The sequence below is a fragment of the Leptonychotes weddellii genome, chromosome 11 (genome assembly GCF_054177405.1).
Source record: "Leptonychotes weddellii isolate Sample4059 chromosome 11, ASM5417740v2, whole genome shotgun sequence".
Lineage (NCBI taxonomy): Eukaryota > Metazoa > Chordata > Mammalia > Carnivora > Phocidae > Leptonychotes > Leptonychotes weddellii.
Window position 1 is genome coordinate 47,415,302 of NC_138379.1, and position 23,073 is coordinate 47,438,374.

Here is a 23,073-nt window from a genome sequence, read left to right on the forward strand (position 1 = left end):
AAATAAGATAACATATATAAAGGACTAGCACAATGTAGACACACAGTGAACGTTCATTCTCCCCTCAGAACTGCTTGTGATTCTCCCCTGCTTGTCATCTCTCTCCCTCTCAAATAAATAAAATCTCAAAAAAAAAAAAAAGCATGCTGGCAGAAAGGTAAAATAATGTTCAGCACTACAGCTTGTCTAACCTACCTCCTCCATTCTCCTGCCCAATCACAGTGAAAAACCCAAGTCATTATGCAACAACATTACTTGGCAGTGGCTTCATCTGCATCTTTTTCTTCTTCTATTGCAAATTCTCCAGGTTAAGGGTAGGAAGACTAAATACACCTAGAGAACCACTTTTATGCATAGTTACGCACAGTTCTCTAAAGACCATTTCATACCTTTCCTTCACCACAAGATGGTGAATAAGTACCAAGCCCAGTGATTTTCTAACATCCTGACAAACCTGTGAAACTGCTCAACTCTGAAGTATTTTGGTTCTACTAAGCCAAGGAAAAACCAACTGCATTCATGCTGACTTTCAAATAGTATTGTTAGTAAAGGTTTAATAAAACCACCTTCTCCTTCAGTAAGAAATAAGTAAAGCCTGGAAACAATCATACTAATAAATAAAAGTATACCATCTTGTATTGAATGAAGACAGTGACACCAAACTGTAATAGTATCTTTACATTCTTCATAACCATGCCAAAAAGAGAACTAGTTTCAATGTCACTAAAGAATGTTCTTGATGAAGCCACAAAAATGATTAATTTTATTAATCTCAATCATTAACTACACAACTTTTTAATATTCTGTGATGAAATGGAAAGTACACATAAAGCACTTTTCCTGCATACCAAAGTACAAGAACTGTCTCAAAGAAAAGCATTAAAGCGCTTGTGCAATTAAGTTTCAAGCTGAACTAGTGGCTTTTTTCATGAAACACCATTTTTACTTGAAAGAACAACTGGCAGACAAACTATGATTATTCAGACTTCCATGTTCAGCAGACATTTTTTCAAAAACGAACAATGTGAGTCTCACTGCATGGAAAACAAATGTCACTATTTCTTGCCAATGCTAAAATTTGAGCTTTCAAGCAAAAATTAGAAAAGACTTGTCTGATAAGATTGGTGGAAATATTAACTAATGTGATTTTTTTGACATTATATATTAGAATGCATCAACATTTAGAAGATCTGCATAACTCAGTAAACCAATATTTTCCAAATGACCAATGCATGATGCTACAAAATCATGCACAGATAGAAGATCCATTCAAAGTACAAAACAGACTGATGGATTTTAATGTAACACAATATGAAAAGCTCACTGATATAGTTTCGGATTCTATAACATAATGGACCTTTAAGAAACTAACAGTTGTCGGGTGCCTGGGTGGCTCAGTTGGTTAAGCGACTGCCTTTGGCTCAGGTCATGATCCTGGAGTCCCCGGATCGAGTCCCGCATCGGGCTCCCTGCTCAGCAGGGAGTCTGCTTCTCCCTCTGACCCTCCCCCCTCTCATGTGCTCTCTCTCTCTCTCAAATAATTAAATAAAATCTTTAAAAAAAAAAAAAAAGAAACTAACAGTTGTCAAGTTTTGGTGTAGTACCAAAAAAGAATATCCACAATTATCTAAACAGGCAATTAAAACAGTCCTTCCTTTCTCCCTCTCCCACTCCCCCTGCTTGTGTTCCCTCTCTCGCTGTGTCTCCCTCCGTCAAATAAATAAATAAAATCTTAAAAAAAAAAAAACAGTCCTTCCTTTTCTAACCACATATCTATGTGGGACTAGATTTTTTTTACATACTACATACAAAACAACCAATTGCAAAACATTGAATGTAGAAGCAGATATGTATCCAGTCAGGTGTCAACTATACTCCAATTAAAAATATTAATAAATATACATATACACATATATACATATATATGTGTATATGTATATCCAGACAGTAAAAAGATTTGGAAAAATGTAAAATATTATTCTTCTAATAGCTCTGACTTGGGATAATATAGTTACTTTCATAAAAATATGCTAATATTTAATAGGTTTGGTATTTTTAAATAAGTTAATACTTTTTAAATTTCAGTTTTAATTTTTTTTTTTTTTTTTAGTAATCTCTACACTCAATGTGGGGCTCGAACCCACAACCCCAAGATGAAGAGTAGCATGCTCTTCCGACTGAGCCAGCCAGGTGCCCCTAGTTTTAATCTTTAATACAGCAAATATTGATAGATATAACCCACAAATGAAAGCTCTTTGTAGTCTTCAATAATTAGCAAGAGTGAAGATACCAAAATGTTTGAGAACTACTGCTAATATAGCAATGAGCAAGAACAATCTATTGCTACACACAAGAACATAAATAAATCACAGTTGAGTGCAAAAAGCCAGTCATACCTATGAAAGTTCATATAGGCAAAAATCATCTATGGTATCAGAAGTCAGAATATTGGTTACCTTGGGGGCGCCTGGGTGGCTCAGTCGTTAAGCAACTGCCTTCGGCTCAGGTCATGATCCCAGGGTTCTGGGATCGAGCCCCGCATCAGGCTCCCTGCTTAGCAGGAAGCCTGCTTCTCCCTCCCCCACTCCCCCTGCTTGTGTTCCTGCTCTCACTAGCTCTCAAATAAATAAATAAAATCTTAAAAAAAAAAAAAAAAGAATATTGGTTACCTTGGAGGAAGGGGTAATGTCCCCTTTCTTGATCTGAGTGCTGGTTATACTTTTTGTGCACTTTTTTCTACATAGGTTACATACATCTCAATACAATTTATTTTTTAATTCCAGGATAATTAACATGCAGTGTTATATTAGTTCCAGGTGTACAATATAGTGATTCAACAATTCTATACACTACTTAGTGCTCATCATAATAAATATACTCTTAATCCCCTTCACCTGTTTCACCCCCAATACAACTTTTTAATTTATATGTTCTATATAAACACACAGACATACACAACCCACCTTAGGCTCATCTATAGAACTTGTGTTAGCACTGGTTGGGGTGGAACTGGGGCATGACTTTTCATTTTTTTTTTTTTTAAACAGCTCCCCTGGTGATTCTAATGTGTAGCCAAGTACTTACTACTCATCTAAGTAGGCTGAAAAATACTGACCTCAGAGTTTAAAACCAGGGAGGGCTTTGAAGCAAAGCAGATCAGGTTTTATTTTTTTTTAATTTTTTTTAAAGATTTTATTTATTTATTTGACAGAAAGAGACACAGGGAGAGAGGGAACACAAGCAGGTGGAGTGGGGGAGGGAGAACCAGGCTTCCCGCGGAGCAGGGAGCCTGATGCGAGGATGCTGGGATCATGACTGAGTCACCCAGGCACCCCAGATCAGGTTTTTATTTTTATTTTTATTTTTTTTAAAGATTTTATTTATTTGACAGAGCACAAGCAGAGGGAGAGAGAGGGAGAAGCAGGCTCCCTGCTGAGCAAGGAGCCCGATGTGGGACTCGATCCCAGGACCCTGGCATCATGACCTGGGCCGAAGGCAGCCGCTTAACCGACCGAGCCACCCAGGTGTCCCATTCAGATCAGGTTTTTAATACAAGCTTCTCTTCTCTTCTAGCTATGTAACCAAATGCAAGCTACTTTATCCCTACAAGCCTCAGTTGCTTCAGTTTCCTCTTCTGTAAAATAGCCACAATACCCTATACAGGGTAAATGTGACTATTAAATTGTATAAGGAAGAGAAAATACCCAGCACATTACCTACTACAAACACTCAAGTTTTAGGTCCCTTTTGTCTTTGCATCTTCATCCCCTACTCGTCCTAAGGCCAAAGTACCCTCAAGTCTTGATTTCTTCCTCCTTAGAGAAAATACTGCAACATGACACACCTATGCACGATAGGTCAAGTAAAACACTAAAATCATGTTTGCAGAAGTATATTTACAGATAGAGATTTTTGCTATAAATTCAAAATAAAAGAAGAAGGACACATTTGAAAACTATGATATGTGGGGCACCTGGGTGGTTCAGTCAGTTGAGTGTCCAGCTCTTGGTTTCACCTCAAGTCATGATCTCAGGGTGGTGAGACCGAGCCCAGTGTCGGGCTCCTCACTCAGCACAGAGTCCACTGAAGATCTTTCTCTCCCTCTGCCCCTCCCCCGGCCCCTCTCCCAACTCAAGCAGTGCGTACTCTCTCTAAAATAAATAAACAAAATCTTTAAAAAAAGAAACTACGATATGTGAAAAAATGATAAAACAAAGGCTAGAAAATATGAGCATCAGCAGAAACTGTCAAGCTTGAAGGACATGATCAGAAGGCAAATCAAGATCATGATCTTGAGTCAGCCAGGGACTGAAATTTACTGTAGAAAAATGTATCAGCCGCAGTTCCTTCAAAATGTCTGTATCTGAGAGCGCCTGGGTGGCTCAGTCATTAAGCGTCTGCCTTCAGCTCAGGTCATGATCCCAGGGTCCTGGAATCGAGTCCCACATCGGGCTCCCTGCTCAGCAGGAAGCCTGCTTCTCCCTCTCCCACTCCCCCTGCTTGTGTTCCCTCTCTGTCACTCTCTCTGTTGAAATATAAAATCTTAAAAAAAAAAAAAAAGTCCGTATCTGGGGTGCCTGGGTGGCTCAGTCTGTTGAGCGTCTGACTCTTGATTTCAGCTCATGTCATGATATCAGGGTCATGGGATTCAGCTCCTGGCTCAGCATGGAGTCTGCTGGAGATTCTCTCTCTCTCTCTCTCCCTCTCCCCCCTGCCATGCTCTTGGCTTGCACTCTCTCTCAAATAAATAAATAGGGGTGCATGGGTGGCTCAGTCGGTTAAGCATCTGCCTCCAGCTCTGGTCATGATCCCTGGGTCCTGGGATCAAGCTCAGTGTCGGGCTCCCCGCTCATCGGGGAGAATACTTCTCCCTCTCCCTCTGCCCCTCCCCCCACCACTTGTGCTTTCTCTCACTCACATTTTCTCTCTCTCAGGTAAATAAATAAAATCTTTTTAAAAATAAATATTTAAAAAGAAAATATCCATATCTAAGGAAAAACACAATCTATATCATCATAAAAACAGGCATATTCTGAAAGGACCCAGGTATCTGCTCAAATAGAGGGAGGAGGTGGGAGTTGTATTGGAGCGTTAGAAACCAGTGTTCTCACAACATCTTCATACAGAGATCAATGGCCCATTTAATAAAATGTTAAACTTTTAGATAAACAGGGTAGTAGTTTGACAAAAAAAGTTTCTGTATAATTGTTCTCTACACTAAAGATATGCATAACTGCCCAAGTCACTAAATTTTATAATAAATAAAACAAGAACCATTACCTTGCTTTAATCTCTTTGATCTTCAATATTCTACAACTTAAAGTTTGATTTCTGATAGCCTGTGAGTTAAGAATGAAACATAAGAGGAGAAAAGAAGAGGAGCACGAAGAAGATGGGGAGGGAAAGGAGGAAAAGGAAAAGAAGAAATAAAGACTACATGTGACCCACAAAGCCTAAAATATTTTTTAATGAAAGCACTTACCAACCCCTAAATATACCCTCTTGCTGTCTTCTACTTCTGAACCTTGTACTATACACCATCATCATCACTAAACCCTTTATCAATCCAATTAAATTCTAAATTCCATTCTGAACAAATTAAAAAAACCACATCTGAAAAACACGTATCACCTCACTCCTTACTAGAATATCATACTACTGGCTTCTCATCTACCTTACTAGGTTCAGTACAAAAACTAATCACTCACTACTTGTGATGCACCCTCCAGGAGCTAAAACTATAAAGATGACTAGGACACAGTCCCTGCCACCAAGATACTTAGAGTTAACTGAAGGAGCAAACAAAAACAGTTAATATACCTAACAGAGTATTATGACAGAAGCATGTACCCCAGGAACAAAATGGGGGCACTTATGGCAACCTTAAGGGTTCTGAAAGATTTCTTAGGAGAGATGCACCCAATCCAGAGGGATGAATAAAAGGAAAAATGGCATGAACAAAGGTGTGAAATTGCAAGGTATCTGTAGGAACTACATGCTACTCAGTATTATCAGTCATAGGAAGAGTACAGGTAGGAGAAGTACACAGGGACAGGTCACAAAAGGCCTAATATGTCATGCTAAGGAGCTAGCATAGAAGGCCTAATAGTCATCCTAAGGAGCTTAGACTTTAGAGCCAATAAAGGGATTTAAGCAAGAGAATGATGTGGACATATACATCTATTGGGTATATGTTCTGGCTGCTGAGTGAAAGACAGGTTTCCTAGATGGGTGATACAGAAACCAGTTAGGAGACTACTGTACTAGTCCTGGTGAGATCAGGGTCTGAACTAAGGTGGTAATAGTAGGAAAGGGAAGATGAATTCCAGAAATACTTAGGAAGATTTATTTTTGGCTATGAGAGATAAGGAAGAAAAGACCAAGGGCACAAGAATATGCAATGGGAAAAAGACAGTCTCTTCAACAAATGGTATTGGGAAAACTGGACAGCTACATACAAAAGAATGAAACTGGACCACTTTCTTACACCCTACACAAAAATTAACTCAAAATGGATTAAAGACTTAAATGTGAGACCTGAAACCATAAAAATCCTAGAAGGCAGCACAGGTAGTAATTTATCTGACATTGGCCATGGTGAGATTTTTCTAGAAATGTCTCCTGAGGCAAGGGAAATAAAAGCAAAAATAAACTATTGGGACTAAATCAAAATAAAAAGCTTCCACACAGCAAAGGAAACAACAAAACTAAAAGACAACCTATTGTATGGGAAATGAAAATTGCAAATGACATATCCAATAAATGGTTAGTATTCAAAATATAAAGAACTTACACAACTCAACACCAAAAAAAATAATAATAATCCAACTTAAAAACAGACATTTCTCCAAAGAAGACATATAGATGGCCAACAGATACATGAAAAGATGCTCAACATCACTAATCATCAGGGAAATGCAAATCAAAACCACAATGAAATATCACCTCACACCTGTCACACAAGAAACAACAAGTGTTGGCAAGGATGTGGAGAAAAAGGAACACTTGTGCACTGTTGGTGGGAATGCAAACTGGTGTAGCCACTGTGGAAAACAGTATGGAGGTTCCTCAAAGAGATAAAAATAGAACTACTCTATGATCCAGTAATTCCACTACTGAGTATTTACCCAAAGAATACAAAAACGCTAATTCAAAAGGATACATGCAGCCCTATGTTTATAGCAGCATTAGTTACAATAGCCAAATTATGGAAGCAGCCCACGTGTCCATCAACAGAAGAATGGATAAAGAAGATGCGGTATATATACATAATGGAATATTACTCAGCCGTAAAAAAGAATGAAATCTTGCCATTTGCAATGACATGGATGGATCTAGAAGATACAATGCTAAGTGAAATAAGTCAGAGAAAGGCAAATACCATATGATCCCACTCATATGTGGAAAACAAGAAACAAAATAAAGGAAAAAAAAGAGATAAACCAAAAAATAGACTCTTAACTATAGAGAACAAGCCAATGATTAACAGAGAGGAGATCGGAGGGGGAAAGGGTGAAATAGGTGAAGGGGGTTAAGAGTACACTTATCATGATGAGCACTGGGTAACGTATAGAATTGCTGAATCACTGTATTGTACACCTGAAACTAATATAACACTGTATGTTAACTATACTATAATTAAAAAAAAAAAGTAATGGCACAGATTCATTAGCCAGTATGACTGGATGGAGTGCATTTAAGTTACAAAACTCAGGAAGAGATGATTTTAACTTTTTGTGTGTGAAGGGGTACAGAATGGAAGAGGTTAGAAATAGGGAAAATGAGTTCTGTTTTGGACCTATTGAATCTGAGGAAAATCTAAATGGATATATGTAGATGGCCAGAAGCCAATGAGATTTACAAGTCTGGAGCTCAGAAGAGAGCTCCAAGCTGGAGATATTTCATCAGCATATAGCAGTAGCAGTTAAAGCCAATAGAATGGGAAAGACTACTTAAGGAAAGAATCTTAAAAAGTCCAGTGAGCCAAGGAGCCAACCCTAAGGAATATCAACATTCACTAAGAAAGCAAAAACAATAAAGATCTCTTCTTAAATACCAGCTAGTCTCAATAGCTTCAAAAATCTCTTCCTGCTAAACAACAAACTGGGAAGAACAAAAACCACAAAACGTGTTCATTAGTACAGCTTATCTAATGGACAAAGTAAAGATTAAGAAATTCAGTAGGAGAGGGCTTTCCATGTAGGAGGAATAGCATACAAAAAGAACAGGAGCATGACAGTACAGTATGTTTGGGGATTTGCTTATTTGGTACAGTAGGTATAAATGCTAGAAAGGTCTTAACAAGGGGTACAAACTAAGGCCTACAAGAACACTGGGAGGGAACTATCAAGGAAGACCGTGGTTTGACTTCATGAACTGTTCTTAAGCTCTCCTTCCGCAACACAACCAAATCTCCTTCAAGTCTCACTCAAGCATTAACTCTTCCAAGCATCTCTCTCATCCCTGCTCCCCCAGGCATAACAGGCCACACCAACCACCATCTTCCCCATGCCCCTTGTTCATGCCCCCATTGTAGCCCTTACCCTACTACACTATGCTACGGCAATGTGTGGCATGTCTACTTCCCTGATAAATTGACTATAAACTCCTTAAGAGCTGGGAAATTTAATTTTTGTTTCCCATACTTCCAGCACTCCTTCACTGCCATCTAATAATCACTCAATATGTATTTGTTGGACAGATGTCTTAAACATATCTGAGGCAGACAAGACTACTAGCTCTTTGGCCTTGCAATGCACTGCAGCTGTGGATTTATGTTCTTGTTTTGCTTTACTTGTGATAATATTAAAATAAATGTATACTCCAAATGTAAAATGAGTGTGAGGAGATACAGCCCAGGAAAACACTGAATAACAAAAGAACAGCCTATAGGAAAAATTTAAATAATTCATAAGTAAAATAAAAATAATAGTCATAGCTACCATATTAAGCACCAATTATATATGTGCCAGTCAGGGTTCCAGGTTCTCTGTCCTTCTTATCTCATTTAACCCATACAACAAATCAACAATGGAGTATTATCTCCCTTTTACATATGCACAGATAATTTATTTCACTTTACTACTGTCTTGGTAATAAGTTACAGGTAGAAAACTGAGTTTTGTCAGGATAATGAAGAGCAAACATTGTATACTACATTCTCCACTTCAATACAGCCTCAATTATTTCATTTTGGGCTAGCCAGCACAGTTACAGTGGAACCAAGTCCCATAAATTCACTTGGAGAAAGTCCTCTAGCACCTTCTCTGTCCCACTATATCCAACAATCTTCAAGTTTCAAGGGAGAAACTGTGACCTGTCCATATACTCACTCCCTCCAAGAACCCTTCAGAAAAGCAATAAACCAAATATAACAAGCTTTTTACCTCTGCGTGGGGATTTCAATTTTGTAAACTAAGAGGAAAAACATTTATATAATCCTTTAAAGCTTAAAACATATTTTCACTTTTATTATCCCATTTGAAACCCATTTTACAGATAAGTAAACTGAAGCTCCAACAGATTATTAATGAATTTGGATTTCACATCTCTTAGACAAAAAATTTGTGTTTAGATTACTGAATTTTGGCATGTATAAGTGAGGACTTCCTATTCATGGCACTCTCTGTACATCAGATGACAGACCCTCCTGGACAATCAGGAAAGGATCAATGTATTAGGCAGCATTTCTGCAAAAAGAAAGATGCACAAAAATTCTGACCACAAGAGTTAAGTGACTTATTAAAATATGAAATGAAGTGCTAAGGTGATATAACAAAGAATTAGTATCTAGTAAATAAAGAACTGCCAATGAGGTTAAAGCTCTAAGAAAGTGCTGTTTCAAAGCTCACAAAGGCTGCTATTTACCCCCTCCCATTCCTATTTCCAAGTATGATTGATCCACATCTGGATAATCTGATCAGCCATAAATGCAAACTGGCTTCCTCTTGCTATCTAGACTACCTGTGTGTGTATGTATGTGTACACATACATCTACAAATATATATATATATTTTTTTATTTATGCATACATATAAATAAGAAGTATTGCCAGATAATGGGATTATAGACAATAATTTTGCTTCCTTTTACTTTTTGTAATTTCCAATTTCTACCATGTGCATATGTTATTTTAATGGTGGAAGAAATAAAGCTCTTTTTTTTTTTTTTAAAGATTTTATTTATTTATTTGACAGAGAGAGACACAGCGAGAGGGAACATAAGCAGGGGGAGTGGGAGAGGGAGAAGCAGGCTTCCCATGGAGCAGGGAGCCCGATGCGGGGCTCAATCCCAGGACCCTGGGATCATGACCTGAGCCGAAGGCAGACACTTAATGACTGAGCCACTCAGGCACCCCAGAAATAAAGCTCTTTTAAAGTTAAAACATAATAGATAAAAATTGAGGCACCTAGGTGGCTCAGTCAGTTAAGCGTCTGCCTTCGGCTCAGGTCGTGATCCCGGGGTCCTGGGATCAAGTCCCACATTGGGCTCCCTGCTGGACAGGGAGCCTGCTTCTCTCTCTCCCTCTGCCATTCCTCCCCGCTCATGTGCGCTCTCTCTCTCAAATAAGTAAATAAAACCCTTTAAAAAAATAATAGATAAAATGAAGCAAGTCACAGAAGAATACTTACAGTATCGCTTCTATTTATAAAAAGTTGCAGAGATAAAAATATATATATTGTTTAGGATATGCACTTGTTTGGTAAAACTATAAAGACAAGAAAGGGAATGATTCACACAAAATTCAGGAAAGTGGTTACTTATGAGGAAGAGAGGAGAGACATTCAATCAGGCAGGGAATCACAGAGGCTTTAAAGGTACTACAAATTTCCTTTTTAAGCCAAGTAGGAAAAACATCGATCTTCAATTTGTTGCACTCCTTAAAGATGTATGTTATATGCACTTTTATACATATGGTTTAATTCACAATTTAAAAAGATACAAACAGGGTTGAGAAATCAGAATTTGGGAGCTGTAACCCAGACTCTTCCACTTACTGTGTAACCTTAAGCAAGTCATTTAAACCCTCAGAGCAGTTTTTCTTATTTTCTAGATGAGGAAGCTAACAGCTAAGACATATGTTTAGTACTTTACTGATTAAAGTTCCTCGACTACAAATATGCAAATATGTAAACATGCAAATATGCAGATAAACTGTGAGATGATAATACAAAGTAATCCCTCTTTAATAAATTATAGAACACAATACCAAAAACCCAATGATAGGACATACAAGGCTATTCCCATTCTAGTATCTTCCTATCTCATAATAATGGCAACAATATTTTTTAATGTGTACTACGTAACCAACCCACAGTGTTAAATACTTTCCATGGATTATTTTGTTAAATCCTCAAAACAACCCTACGAAATTACTGTCTTATGCCCACTTTACAGATAAGACCATTGTGCCCAAGGTCACACAGCTAGCAGTGAATGGTGGACCCACTTCAGAATCCACACCTTTAATCACAGTAGTTATGCCTCACTTCTCACTATACTTAAATCATCTCTCTCCCGACAATGAAAACTCCTTGACAACTGTTTTTTGTTTTTTCATTCCCCCTGATATTTAGCAGGTAATAAGTAAATAAATATTGAATAGTTCATATATGTACAGTGTTTTCAGGTCATAAAGTTATTTTAGGACATGAACTGATTTGTTTCCCTTGACAGCCTTGCGAAGTATAAAAGTTTTTGTTTTTACTATTTTAACCATATTTACTTAAGTGTACAATTCAGGAGAAGTAAGTACATACACAATGTTGTGCAACCATTACCACTAAGTATGAAAGATTTTTAATGATGTTACTGAAATCACTCAGCTATCAAGTGGTGGAATGAGAAATTTGAAGTCAGGACTCTCCACCTCTAAATTCACAGGCCATTCATTACCAAGGGGCCTGTCTACCAGTACCTCCATCTGCTCTCTCCTTCTTACCAGAACATCAGAAGAATCAAACACTTTATATACATTTCCACTGTACAGGTACCCACAGCTGTGAGGGGAGAAAAAAATCCTCCAAGACATTTCTCCCAGGCAATTACTTTTCATTTTGAGCTTTCAAAAGCCAGAGCTTTAATATAAATATCTCACCTCTAGCTCAAGCCTGCAGATCCACAAAAGCAATGTCTGGACCCCAGAGTAAAGTTATGAGGAGAAATGCTTGCATTAGTTAGATTACGCTCTCACCAAATTACAGGTAAAACTGCTCAAACCTGGTCTTTATTATAATAAAGCTTCCTTATAACAAAACACTTCCAATTCCAAGGATAGGGCCAACCTTCCATCATTCTGCCCATTTTGGAACTACAAAAAAATAAAATAAAATAAGGATCCTAAATATTGGGCATTTTTATGTGCTCAACTGTCAAACCAAAGAAAATGGTTTGTTTACAAGATGAACTCTGAAGCTGGAACAAAAACAGAATCATTTGATCCTGCTGATGCCAATTTTATCCTCTTTACATCCCTCCCCACGTTTTCTCAGTCTGAGCTCTAATCAACAGCCACTTCATGTTTAACATATCATAGTTAATGCAATTAAGTGCAGAAAATTGTTTCCCTAAAGCTGTTTCCCCCAGTCACACCCCTCTCTACCTTCCAGCATCACCATTCTGCCGTAAGAATGAACATATCATGAAGCTTTAAATAAAATTGCTGATGAATAGATGGAGACATTGTTGCTGCAGTTAATGCAATATGCCTACATCAACACCAACCCCTAAAAAATAAAATAAAAATGATTCTATATGCTTTATCCACATCTGACAGAATTGTGACCACCTGAATTCCTTTAGAAGAAAATTCAATCTATAGAAATATAGTCCAATTATTTTAAATCTTATCAAGTAATGCCAAAAGAGAATCAAATGAAAAACTCCATCAATACCAAACCATTTCACCAATGAATATTTATGACATTTCCATATTTCCTGTCTTCCCTCTGTTTACATAAAGCAGTGTGCCAAGATTCATCTCAGGATTATTAGCCTGCAATACAATGATGGGCCTAATTGCCTTGCAAACCAGGACACCAATAAATGGAGTCTTCAGACAATCAATTTTAAGAGGAGAAAAAAAAAAGGCCTAAGCTCTTTCTACATACGTGCACGCTGCCTGACTAGGGAAGAAATTCAGCCTCATATTTTTCAGTTTCATTCATGGGTTCTCAAGCAAAGAATGCTCCCTTAAATACCTCAAGCTCATCAAATCTATTTAATTCCAAATTCCAGGACTAATTTTTAAATGCACCAAGGGGAGGGCAGAAAGGAGAAGGCAGAGACATCATACAGAAAGATACCTATCACGTTCCGGTTTTATCTTCTCCACCTTTAGTTCAGGAGTAGGTTTTCTCCCCCAAACTTTCTTTTTATAGTAAATGAATAGAAAACACCCTCCCCCTGCTTAATTCTACTTTAACAGAAGCCCCTCTTAACTTTACCCTTCAGGTTGATTTGCTAATGAGACTAATACAACTGAAACAAAAAGACTGAACTAACAGCTTAGGATGTCCTCTAGGAAAAAGAGTCTTTAATGTACCTTCTCTGTCCCCTGCAAAGTCCCTTCTGATTACTGTCCCTCCCCCAACCACAGCCTCCAAAGCTGTCCATTTAAATCCAACCCCTTACCCTCTTGTGTCTCTTGGAGGACATCAGAATCCTTCCTCTCTAGAATCATTCAATGCACCTCTTCCCAGCCCTGCTCCCTGCCCCACTCCATCCTCCCTGCCCCATCCATACCTACAACTCCAGGTTTCCCACTCCTTAAATAGCCTCTTTGCCACCTTATTATCAGCAACCACTTCTCCAGTCCTACCAGTTCATCTCAGACACTCCTTCTCCAAAACTCCCTCTGCCACCTCAGCCAAGGGACATTTTCTTCAAGATACCATCCCCCAACCTTGTTCACCACCTGCCACTATTCTTTCAGTGAGTCTAGCCCAGCAGCGTCTTCTGAGCCCTCTGCCTCAAGCCTGAACCCAGGGAGCCACGATGCCTTTTGCAGTTGTTCTAAAATCACACTAAATCCCATCCCCTGTGCCCCCCTCCAATTTCAATCTCTGCCTGCCCATTTTGGGCCTAACTTCTAATTTACCCCCTCCTGCCAGCTCACCATCACACTCCTCTCATTGAAAGTCCCACCCCCACCAGTTCCTATTCCAACCTCCAATAGCACTCCCCAGAAAAACCCCAAATTCTACCTCCTCTGCTCTCCTAACCCACGCTATTCCATAAGTCTCCACAAATTCCACCACCCAGAGATGGCAAACGCCCACTTCAAGCTCAGGTCTCAACCCATGCTAAGCCCCTTACTCCCAGCTCCTACCACCTCTATCATCCATCAGTCTGCCTTAGGTCCACCCCAAATTCCACCCTCGTGAATTAACACCCCTCCCCCAGGGTCCTATCCAAACCTGAAATCCCACTGTCTATTTAAATCATCCCCCTACCCTGCACCCCGGCTGGATCCCAAGCTGTCAACTGCTCCAAGCCAACCCCAAATCCATCACCCTCATTCAGTCCCCTCCCCCATTAAAAGCCATCCCACTCCACTCTCATCATCCATCTCGCCCAGAACCATCCCAAATTCCACCCCGACCTCCCAACCTCACGCTCCGGTCCCATATCGGGTCAATCGCTATTAAAAGTCCCCTTCCCTTATCGCCCCCCCAACCTGCTTGGGTCCCACCCTCACCCCACCCCCAGCCCCGCGCCAGGACAAGTCTCCCCTGCCAACCCGCCGTTCCATCGCGACCTCAACCCCCTTCCCCCAACCCGCGCGGGGTGTCCGCAGCCCCCACTCTCATTCTCCGTAAGTACCACCGGCCCAGGCTCCGGGAGAGCGGACCAGGGAAGGGGGGGGGGTCTCCTCACCGGCTGGCCGCTGCAGGCGAAGACGACGGCGGCGGCGGAGGCGGCGATGCCCTTGTCTTCTCTGGAGGCTACAGTGGCGACGCTCTCGCTCCCTCGCCGGTGTCCAGTAAGGTGGCGGATGGCGCGCAGGGAACGGGAGCCTCCTCCTCAGACTAGGCTCTGAATCCTCTGCAGTAGCCGACGAAGAGCCCGACGGGTGGGGGGAGGGGACGCTCGGCTGCGGGCGAGGGAGGAGGAGGCGGAGGGAGGGGGCGGGGGACCGCTAAGAAGGGCGGGGAAGGAGGAGCCAGCGCGGCGCCGCGACACGTCCCACAGCCTCAGCTCGCCGGAACCACAACTCCCGGCATGCCCTGCTCCGGCCCGCAGGCGTGCGCTGCGGCCGCGCGCCTTATGTCGAGGGGCCGAACCCTCCCCGGTTACGGACAGTGGAGTAAAGTCCACCATCCGCCGGCGGCTTTTGTAGACTCAGAGACCATTTGTGAGGAAAGTTAAATGCCCTCTTCTCCGAGTAGCGATGTTTGCGGCGTCTCCAACCTTTTTACACTCACACATACACCCGCCGCGGCCGTCCCCCTCCGCTGGACTACATTTCCCAGCATGCCCCACAGTCTCCCGCCCTCTTTCCGGACCCTTCTCAAACGCGGTACTACAGTTCCCAGGGGGGGTGTGGTGCCTGCGAAATGCTGGGAGATGCAGTTCTCAGTTCTTCCTCCATGTTAAGAAAAAGAAGTGAAAGAGAGGAAAAAGGGTAGGAATATGCCAACCCACTGAGGATAGGCCTAGATGGGATAGATCACCTGAGTCTGTACTCTCTTCGCCATCCCCGTTGCCACTGTCACACCAGAACTAATGCAGCAGCTTCCTCCTGGTCTCCCTGCAAATCAGAGGACGATTTGGCAACTGAAATCCAAGTGTGAAAAGAAGATCTTGACCCCGCTCCATTACTTTCAAATTTTTACCTTAAAAAGAGAATGAAACATTTTGGGAAAGATGAATGCATGAGGTGGTTATATGGGATTGTTGATTACAGGGGTAATGTAAATGTCCGTCAATAAGGGCTAGTTAAATTATATATACAAACAATACAGTAGTAAGCAGCTATTCAAAATGATGATATAGATCTATTTATTGACATGAAAAGCTATTCACAATTTATTCTCGAGGGAAACAAATTGATTACAGAACAGCATGTTTAAAATGGCATAATTTATGTGACGTTTGAGACGATATTCTATAAGCATAAAGAGATTTCAGGAAAGAGGTTCCCCAAAATATTATTAGTGATTATCTTGGAGGAAAGGGTGTCAGATTTCAAGTAATTTTTATTCTCTTATTGCCTGAATTGTTTAAAAAGAGCACATAGTTTTTTAAGTTATAAGACTATTTTCAAAAAATGTAATTTCCAAATCCAACAACCATACTTTGCTGCCTAAAAAGCTTACTACGGCTTCCTATTGCCCTCAGTGGTGCTCCAGGATGAGGCCTGTCTGGTTTTTCTGTGAGCTCAACAGTTCCACTATTAAAACGAATAATGGTGGTAACTTACAATTCATAAAAGACCATTAAATCAGTAGAAAGAATGTTCTCTATTCTCAAAATTTTCCTCCTTCTGTTCTTTCCACAGCCATTTCCTCCTTTTCTCCTCATTCTTGAAACTCAAGCCAAAGTCCTACTTTCCCTAGAACATATTTTAGGCACATTGATCTTCCTTGTATCTGAATTCTTATAGCACTGGTTTTTAATCTGTGGGCCAGATATCTCTATGGAGGCGGGGAGTGAGGAGGGAGGAACAGAGTTATTGTAAAGGGTCGGCAAAGCTCTACTTAAACAAAACATTGTCTATAGACTGAATAAGTAAGTCTTATACTTAAAAAAATTTTTTTCTTTCTTCTGTGTCCAGCTCTCCTAGCATATGGAATATGGCATCAGACGATCTCTGATGTAGCATAAATCCTGTATTCAGTTACAGTACTTTAGATTTTATATGTCATTATTCCTTGATGTTCTGAACACCAGAACATTCAAGCTCCACTAGCCAGCCCACTGGAGAACCTCGGGCGTACCTGAGAAAGGCCAGTTCCCCTATATCAGAGGTTAATGTGGTCCACAGCCCTGCTGCCGCCAATCTCTTCAGCTTCACTCCACCTACTCTAGTTACACTCCTATTCCTTATGACTCACTTTCTCCAGGTATATCAGGCACTGTCATTTTCAAACTACTTATCTCATTTTTCAACCTATTAGCCCAGCCTTAAAATCCCAGTCCCCCCACACCCCTCAAAAAATCCTAGCTCCTCTGCTCCTTTTTCTGAGAATAAGAAAAGTGCTTATGACATGTTGGCTATGTGACAGGCAAGTCCCTTCCCCTAAGTGTTGCATTGGCCATGCCCTCTTCTAACTCTCTTTACTCCCTCTCCTCCTCCTTTTTCCCACTTCTCCTACTGGCAGAAAGTGGGGGCTGGGTGAAGATCAGAATTAGAAGGGATCTGATCTGGCAAGCATTTATAAAGCATTAGCAGAGTTAGGGGCATAGGTATGAGGAAGTTTATCAGACTAGGAATCTGGGAATCAGATCCTAAATCAGACTTTGCTATGAACATGCTGAGTGACCTTTAGTAAATCTCTTAATTTTTCTGAATCTCAGTGTTTACATCTGTAAAATGGAAGGAAAGATTCCTGCCCTGTCACCTCAAAAGGTTATTAGGAGAATCCAATAAAGCAATGAGTATGAAAGTCCTTTGAAGACCGTAAGGTGGCATTTATAGTCCAAACCCTTCATCTAATTTGAGGATTCTCTCTCCGAATCCCTGCCAAGTGTTGGCAGGTAAACTATTTACTCAGAATTATACCATTACTAATGAACTTATTAAAGTATTTCAGGAATCAACTCTATTAAGCCAATTTTATCCCTTGATAAAATTTGTATGTGGCACAGTTAAACAATTTCTAACTTCTCGAGATTTTTTTTCTATATGGATTGTCATCAAGATCTATTTTTCTCTATCAGTTTTACAAGAAAGGTTAGATTTATTGGTTATCTTTTATCTTTATCGATTTTCACTGATTATTGCTTCAGCTATTTTCAAGTTTCTGGTCATTATTTCCACCAATGCCACCTTTTCCTGGAAGAGAGTTGAGCCATTGTCATTTTTATTTTTGTGGTGATTATTTCTACCAAGTGGAATTTTCCCAGGGGTCAACTTTGCAATGTTTAATGTTACCAACAAAGATGGGATCATTCAGTTTGCTTTTCCATCCATTATAAATTTTTACCACATGTAGTTTTAGCCATTGTCAGTTTTATTTTGTGTTGATTATTTCTACCACATCTATTTTTTCTTCTCTGCAACCCAACCCAAACAAACTCAGGGACGAAATGACAGTGTCAAAACACTATCCTTTGCCTGTTACTATCTGATTAACTGGGACTGTGAGATGGTTTTGTATCAGCTATGTTAATGAGTTTGTTTGAGCTCTCTTTTTCTCTCAGAGCATCTCTGTAAGAGCATTGACACATATGTGTGAGCTGGACTGTTACTTTAAGAATTGCTTTAGGGGGGGCGCCTGGGTGGCTCAGTTGGTTGGGCGACTGCCTTCGGCTCAGGTCATGATCCTGGAGTCCCTGGATCGAGTCCCTCATCGGGCTCCCTGCTCGGCGGGGAGCCTGCTTCTCCCTCTGACCCTCCCCCCTCTCATGTGCTCTCTCTCATTCTCTCTGTCTCAAATAAATAAATAAAATCTTTAAAAAAAAAAAAGAAGAAGAATTGCTTTAGGGGCGCCTGGGTGGCTCAGTTGATTAAGCGGCCGAATCTTGATTTCGGCTCAGGTCATGATCTCAGGGTCCTGGGATCAAGCCCCATATTGGGCTCCATGCTCAGCAGGGAATCTGCTTCAGGATTCTCTCTCTTCCTCTGCCCCTCTCCCTGCTTGCTCCCTCTCTCTCTCTAAAATAAATAAATCTTTGGGCGCCTGGGTGGCTCAGTTGGTTAAGCAACTGCCTTCGGCTCAGGTCATGATCCTGGAGTCCCGGGATCGAGTCCCACATCGGGCTCCCTGCTCAGCAGGGAGTCTGCTTCTCCCTCTGACCCTCCTCCCTCTCCTGCTCTCTCTCATTCTCTCTCTCGCAAAAAATAAAAAAAATAAAAATTTATTCCTCAACAATTAAAAAAAAATAAAAAATAAAAAAATAAAAATTAAAAAATTAAATAAATAAATATATTTTTAAAAGATGTTATTTATTTATTTATTTCTCAGAGGGAGTGAGAGAGACAGAGCACAGCAGGAGGAGCGGCAAGAGAGGGAGAAGCAGGCTCCCCGCTGAGCAAGGATCCCAAAACAGGACTCAATCCCAGGATCCCAGGATCATGACCTGAGCCAAAGGCAGATGCATAATGGACTGAGCCACCCAGGTGTCCCTAAAATAAATAAATCTTTAAAAAAAGAAAAAAAAAGAATTGCAGGAAAATGGACATTAGAGACCATGTTAGGAGAACCAATCTTTAACGAGCCAGATACTGTGCTGGCATCTAAGATCCATTATCTCATTTAATCCTTCAGCCTAAATTTCCTTCACATGCCCACTTTCTAGTAGAGAAATTTAAGACTCAGAGAGAGAAAGAAAGAGAAGCCAAATTAGGATCAGAAACCAGGCCCTGGTTTAACACCCAGTGCAGTTTGAATGTTTATAAGTTCTAAAGTTATGTAATTTAATTTTTAACTTTTGCAATCATCTTAATGGAAAATTAAATTATGATTTTTGAGTTTAGCTAAGATAAACAAGAGAAATACATGAATATAAACAAAGCATTCTCAAAGAGCTTTTGTAAATTAAAAGTAGAATTAACATATGATCCAGTAATTCCCCTGCTGGGTATTTACCCAAAGAAAATAAAACACTGATTCAAAAATATATATGCACCCCTGTGTTTATTGTAGCATTAGTTACAATAACCAAAATATGGGGTGCCTGGGTGGCTCAGATGGTTAAGCGTCTGCCTTCAGCTCAAGTCATGATCCCAGTGTCCTGGGATCGAGCCCCACATCGGGCTCCTGGCTCAGTGGGGAGCCTGCTTCTCCCTCTCCGTCTCCCTCTCTGTTTGCCTCTCCCCCTGCTCATGCTCTCTCTTTCTGTCTGTATCTCTGTGTCTCAAATGAATAAATAAAATCTTAAAAAAAAAAACAATAACCAAAATATGGAAGCAGCCCAAGTGTCCTTTGATAAATGAATGGATAAAGAAGATGTGGTATATATATACGATGGAATAGTACTCAGCCATAAAAAAGAATGAAATCTTGCCATTTACAACAACATGGATGGATCTAGACAGTATAATGCTAAGTGAAATACGTCAGAGAAAGGCAAACACCATAGGATTTCACACGTATGTGGAATTTAGGAAACAAAAGAAACAAACAAACAAAAAACCGGACTTTTAACTATAGAGAATAAACTGAAGTTTATCAAAGGGGAGGTGGGGGTGAAACAGGTGAAGGGGATTAAGAGTACACTTATCTTGATGAGCACTGAGTGACGATATTGTACATCTGAAACTAATATAACACTGTTATACTGAATTAAATGGTTTTTTTAAAGATTTTATTTATTTATTTGACAGAGAGAGACAAAGCGAGAGAGGGAACACAAGCAGGGGCAGTGGGAGAGGGAGAAGCAGGCTTCCCGCTGAGCAGGGAGCCCGATGCGGGGCTTGATCCCAGGACCCCAGGATCATGACCTGAGAGGAAGGCAGATGCTTAACGACTGAGCCACCCAGGCGCCCCTATACTGGAATTAAATGTTTTAAAAATGTATTAACAAGAGATTTTTGTGACCACAAACGAGACAAGGAGTGTGAAAATGTTGTGTAAATGACCAAATACTGAGCAAGTGGAAGTTACTGCCATTTGTGATGCAGGCTCTTATATAAACCTGTTATGCACCTTGACAGGGTGCTAGAAAATGATTAACATAGTAACATTTAATAGGTGGGTATCAAATGACCACCCTATTATTTAATTCTAACAACCAGGATTAAAGGAATAAGATTGCATCCTGCCTATCCTTTAAGACCCAATTCAGACATCAGGTGAGGTTAGAAGCCTACTGGGCTCCCCTAGACTGCTCACACCATATGTTCACTGTTTACTGTCCTCAAGGACAAGGACCAAGGTGGTCTGGTTCATCTCTGTGGCCCACCTAAATCAGTTCAGCCTTGGGTTTCTGACAGTGTAAGCCTTCAGTAAATAGTGATTGAATGAACGAATAAATCAATCAATTAGGGGCACCTGGCTGGCTCAATTGGTAGAGCATGTAACTCTTGATCTCAGGGTTGTGAATTCGAGCCCCACACTGAGTGTAGAGATCACTTAAAAATAAAATCTTAGGGGCGCCTGGGTGGCTCAGTTGGTTAAGCGACTGCCTTCGGCTCAGGTCATGATCCTGGAGTCCCGGGATCAAGTCCCGCATCGGGCTCCCTGCTCAGCAGGGAGTCTGCTTCTCCCTCTGACCTTCCTCCTTCTCATGCTCTCTCTCATTCTCTCTGTCTCAAATAAATAAAATCTTTAAAAATAAATAAATAAATAAAATCTTAAAAAAAACTAAGGAAGTTTATTTTTTAAACTAATTAATTGACATGATAAGTATATAGAATATATAATCAATTAAAATGACAGGAGGGGCACCTGGGTGGCTCAGTATGTTAAGTGTCTGTCTCTGGCTCAGGTCATGATCCCAGGGTCCTGGGATCGAGCCCCTCATCGGGCTCCCTGCTCAGCAGGGAATCTGCTTCTCCCTCTGCCTCTGCTGCTCCCCCTGCTTGTGCGCTCTCTTTTTCTGTTAAATGAATAAATAAAATCTTCAAAAATAAATAAAATAAAATAAAATAAAATAAAATGACAAGGGAAATAACAATAACGCTGGGGAAAATAATTTTTTTTAAAGGACAAGGGAAAAGTGCACATTAAATAAAATTAAGGCAAAGGTAAGTCATAAATGAATCTGCACAAACTGATGACAGCTCCCGAAGCTTCCGTGCAGCAGCAGGCAGTGGGAGGAAAGAGCCTTAACATCCTGGATCCAAATCCTAACTCAACCAGGATTGGGTGTCAAGTCACTTCCCCTCCTACACCTGTTTTCTTATCCATAAAATGGCTGACCTTACAGAAACCCCCAGGGCAGATAAAAGAATTAATTAAGGTACCAGATGTTTTGTGTGCTCTGAAAAGCTGACAGAAGTGGGGATTGTTATTGACAAAGACCAGAAGAGAATTAGGAGGGAAATTTACGTTTAGGAGGATTCTTTACATAAAGCTGCTCAAGTTCATAAGCTTAAAAAAAAAAAAAAAAAAGCATTCCAATTATAGTGGGTTAAACTATGTCTCCCAAAAAGATAGTCCAGTTTTAACCCTCGTACTGGACTTTTGATTTCGACTCAGGTCATGATCTCAGGGTCGTGGAATAAAGCTCCATGTTGGGCTCTGCGGTCAGCGGGGAGTCTGCTTGAGATTCTCTCTCTCTCTCCCTCTGCCCCTTCTGCCTTCTCTAAAATAAATAAATAAATCTTTAAAAAACAAAAAAGAAAGTAGAATTTTGGCTGTTAAAAATCTTAGGATGATGTGCTTTGGTAAGCGCTGTGAATTGTGCAAGACTGCTGAATCTCAGATCTGTACCTCTGAAACAAATAATGCAATATATGTTAAGAAAAAAAAAAAAGAAGGTAGCAGGAGGGGAAGAATGAAGCGGGGGAGATCGGAGGGGTAGACGAACCATGAGAGACGATGGACTCTGAAAAACAAACTGAGGGTTCTAGAGGGGAGGATGTGTTACCCTGGTGGTGGGTATTGAGGAGGGCACATTCTGCATGGAGCACTGGGTGTTATGCACAAACAACGAATCATGGAACACTACATCTAAAACTAATGATGTAATGTAGGGGATTAACATAAGAATAAAAAAAAAAGAAAAAAAATCTTAGGATGAGATCCATCCTGGATTTAGGGTCCGCTAGAGGCCCCTAAAGCAGAGCTGTCTTTGAAAGATTTTTTTTTTTTTTAATTTGAGAGAGAGAGTGAGAGAGAGCACAAGAGGGGGAGCGGGAGAGGGAGAAGCAGACTCCCTGCCGAGCAGGGAGCCCGATGTGGGACTCGATCCCAACACTCCAGGATCATGACCTGAGCCGAAGGCAGTCGCTTAACAACCTGA

General features: G+C 40.5%; 1 protein-coding gene across 2 annotated transcripts in view; it reads right to left on the reverse strand.

The window, feature by feature from the left end:
• Window positions 1-15,145, reverse strand: part of FAM168A (family with sequence similarity 168 member A) — a 164,368-nt gene extending 149,223 nt beyond the window's left edge. Inside the window, exon 1 of one of the 2 annotated variants that reach the window (XM_031024980.2) lies at window positions 14,878-15,145. The gene's annotated coding sequence lies outside the window, so the exon portion shown is untranslated. The remainder of the gene's footprint in view (window positions 1-14,877) is intronic. The other variant, XM_006730443.3, reaches the window with a different exon arrangement.
• Between the last annotated feature and the right edge of the window lie 7,928 nt (window positions 15,146-23,073).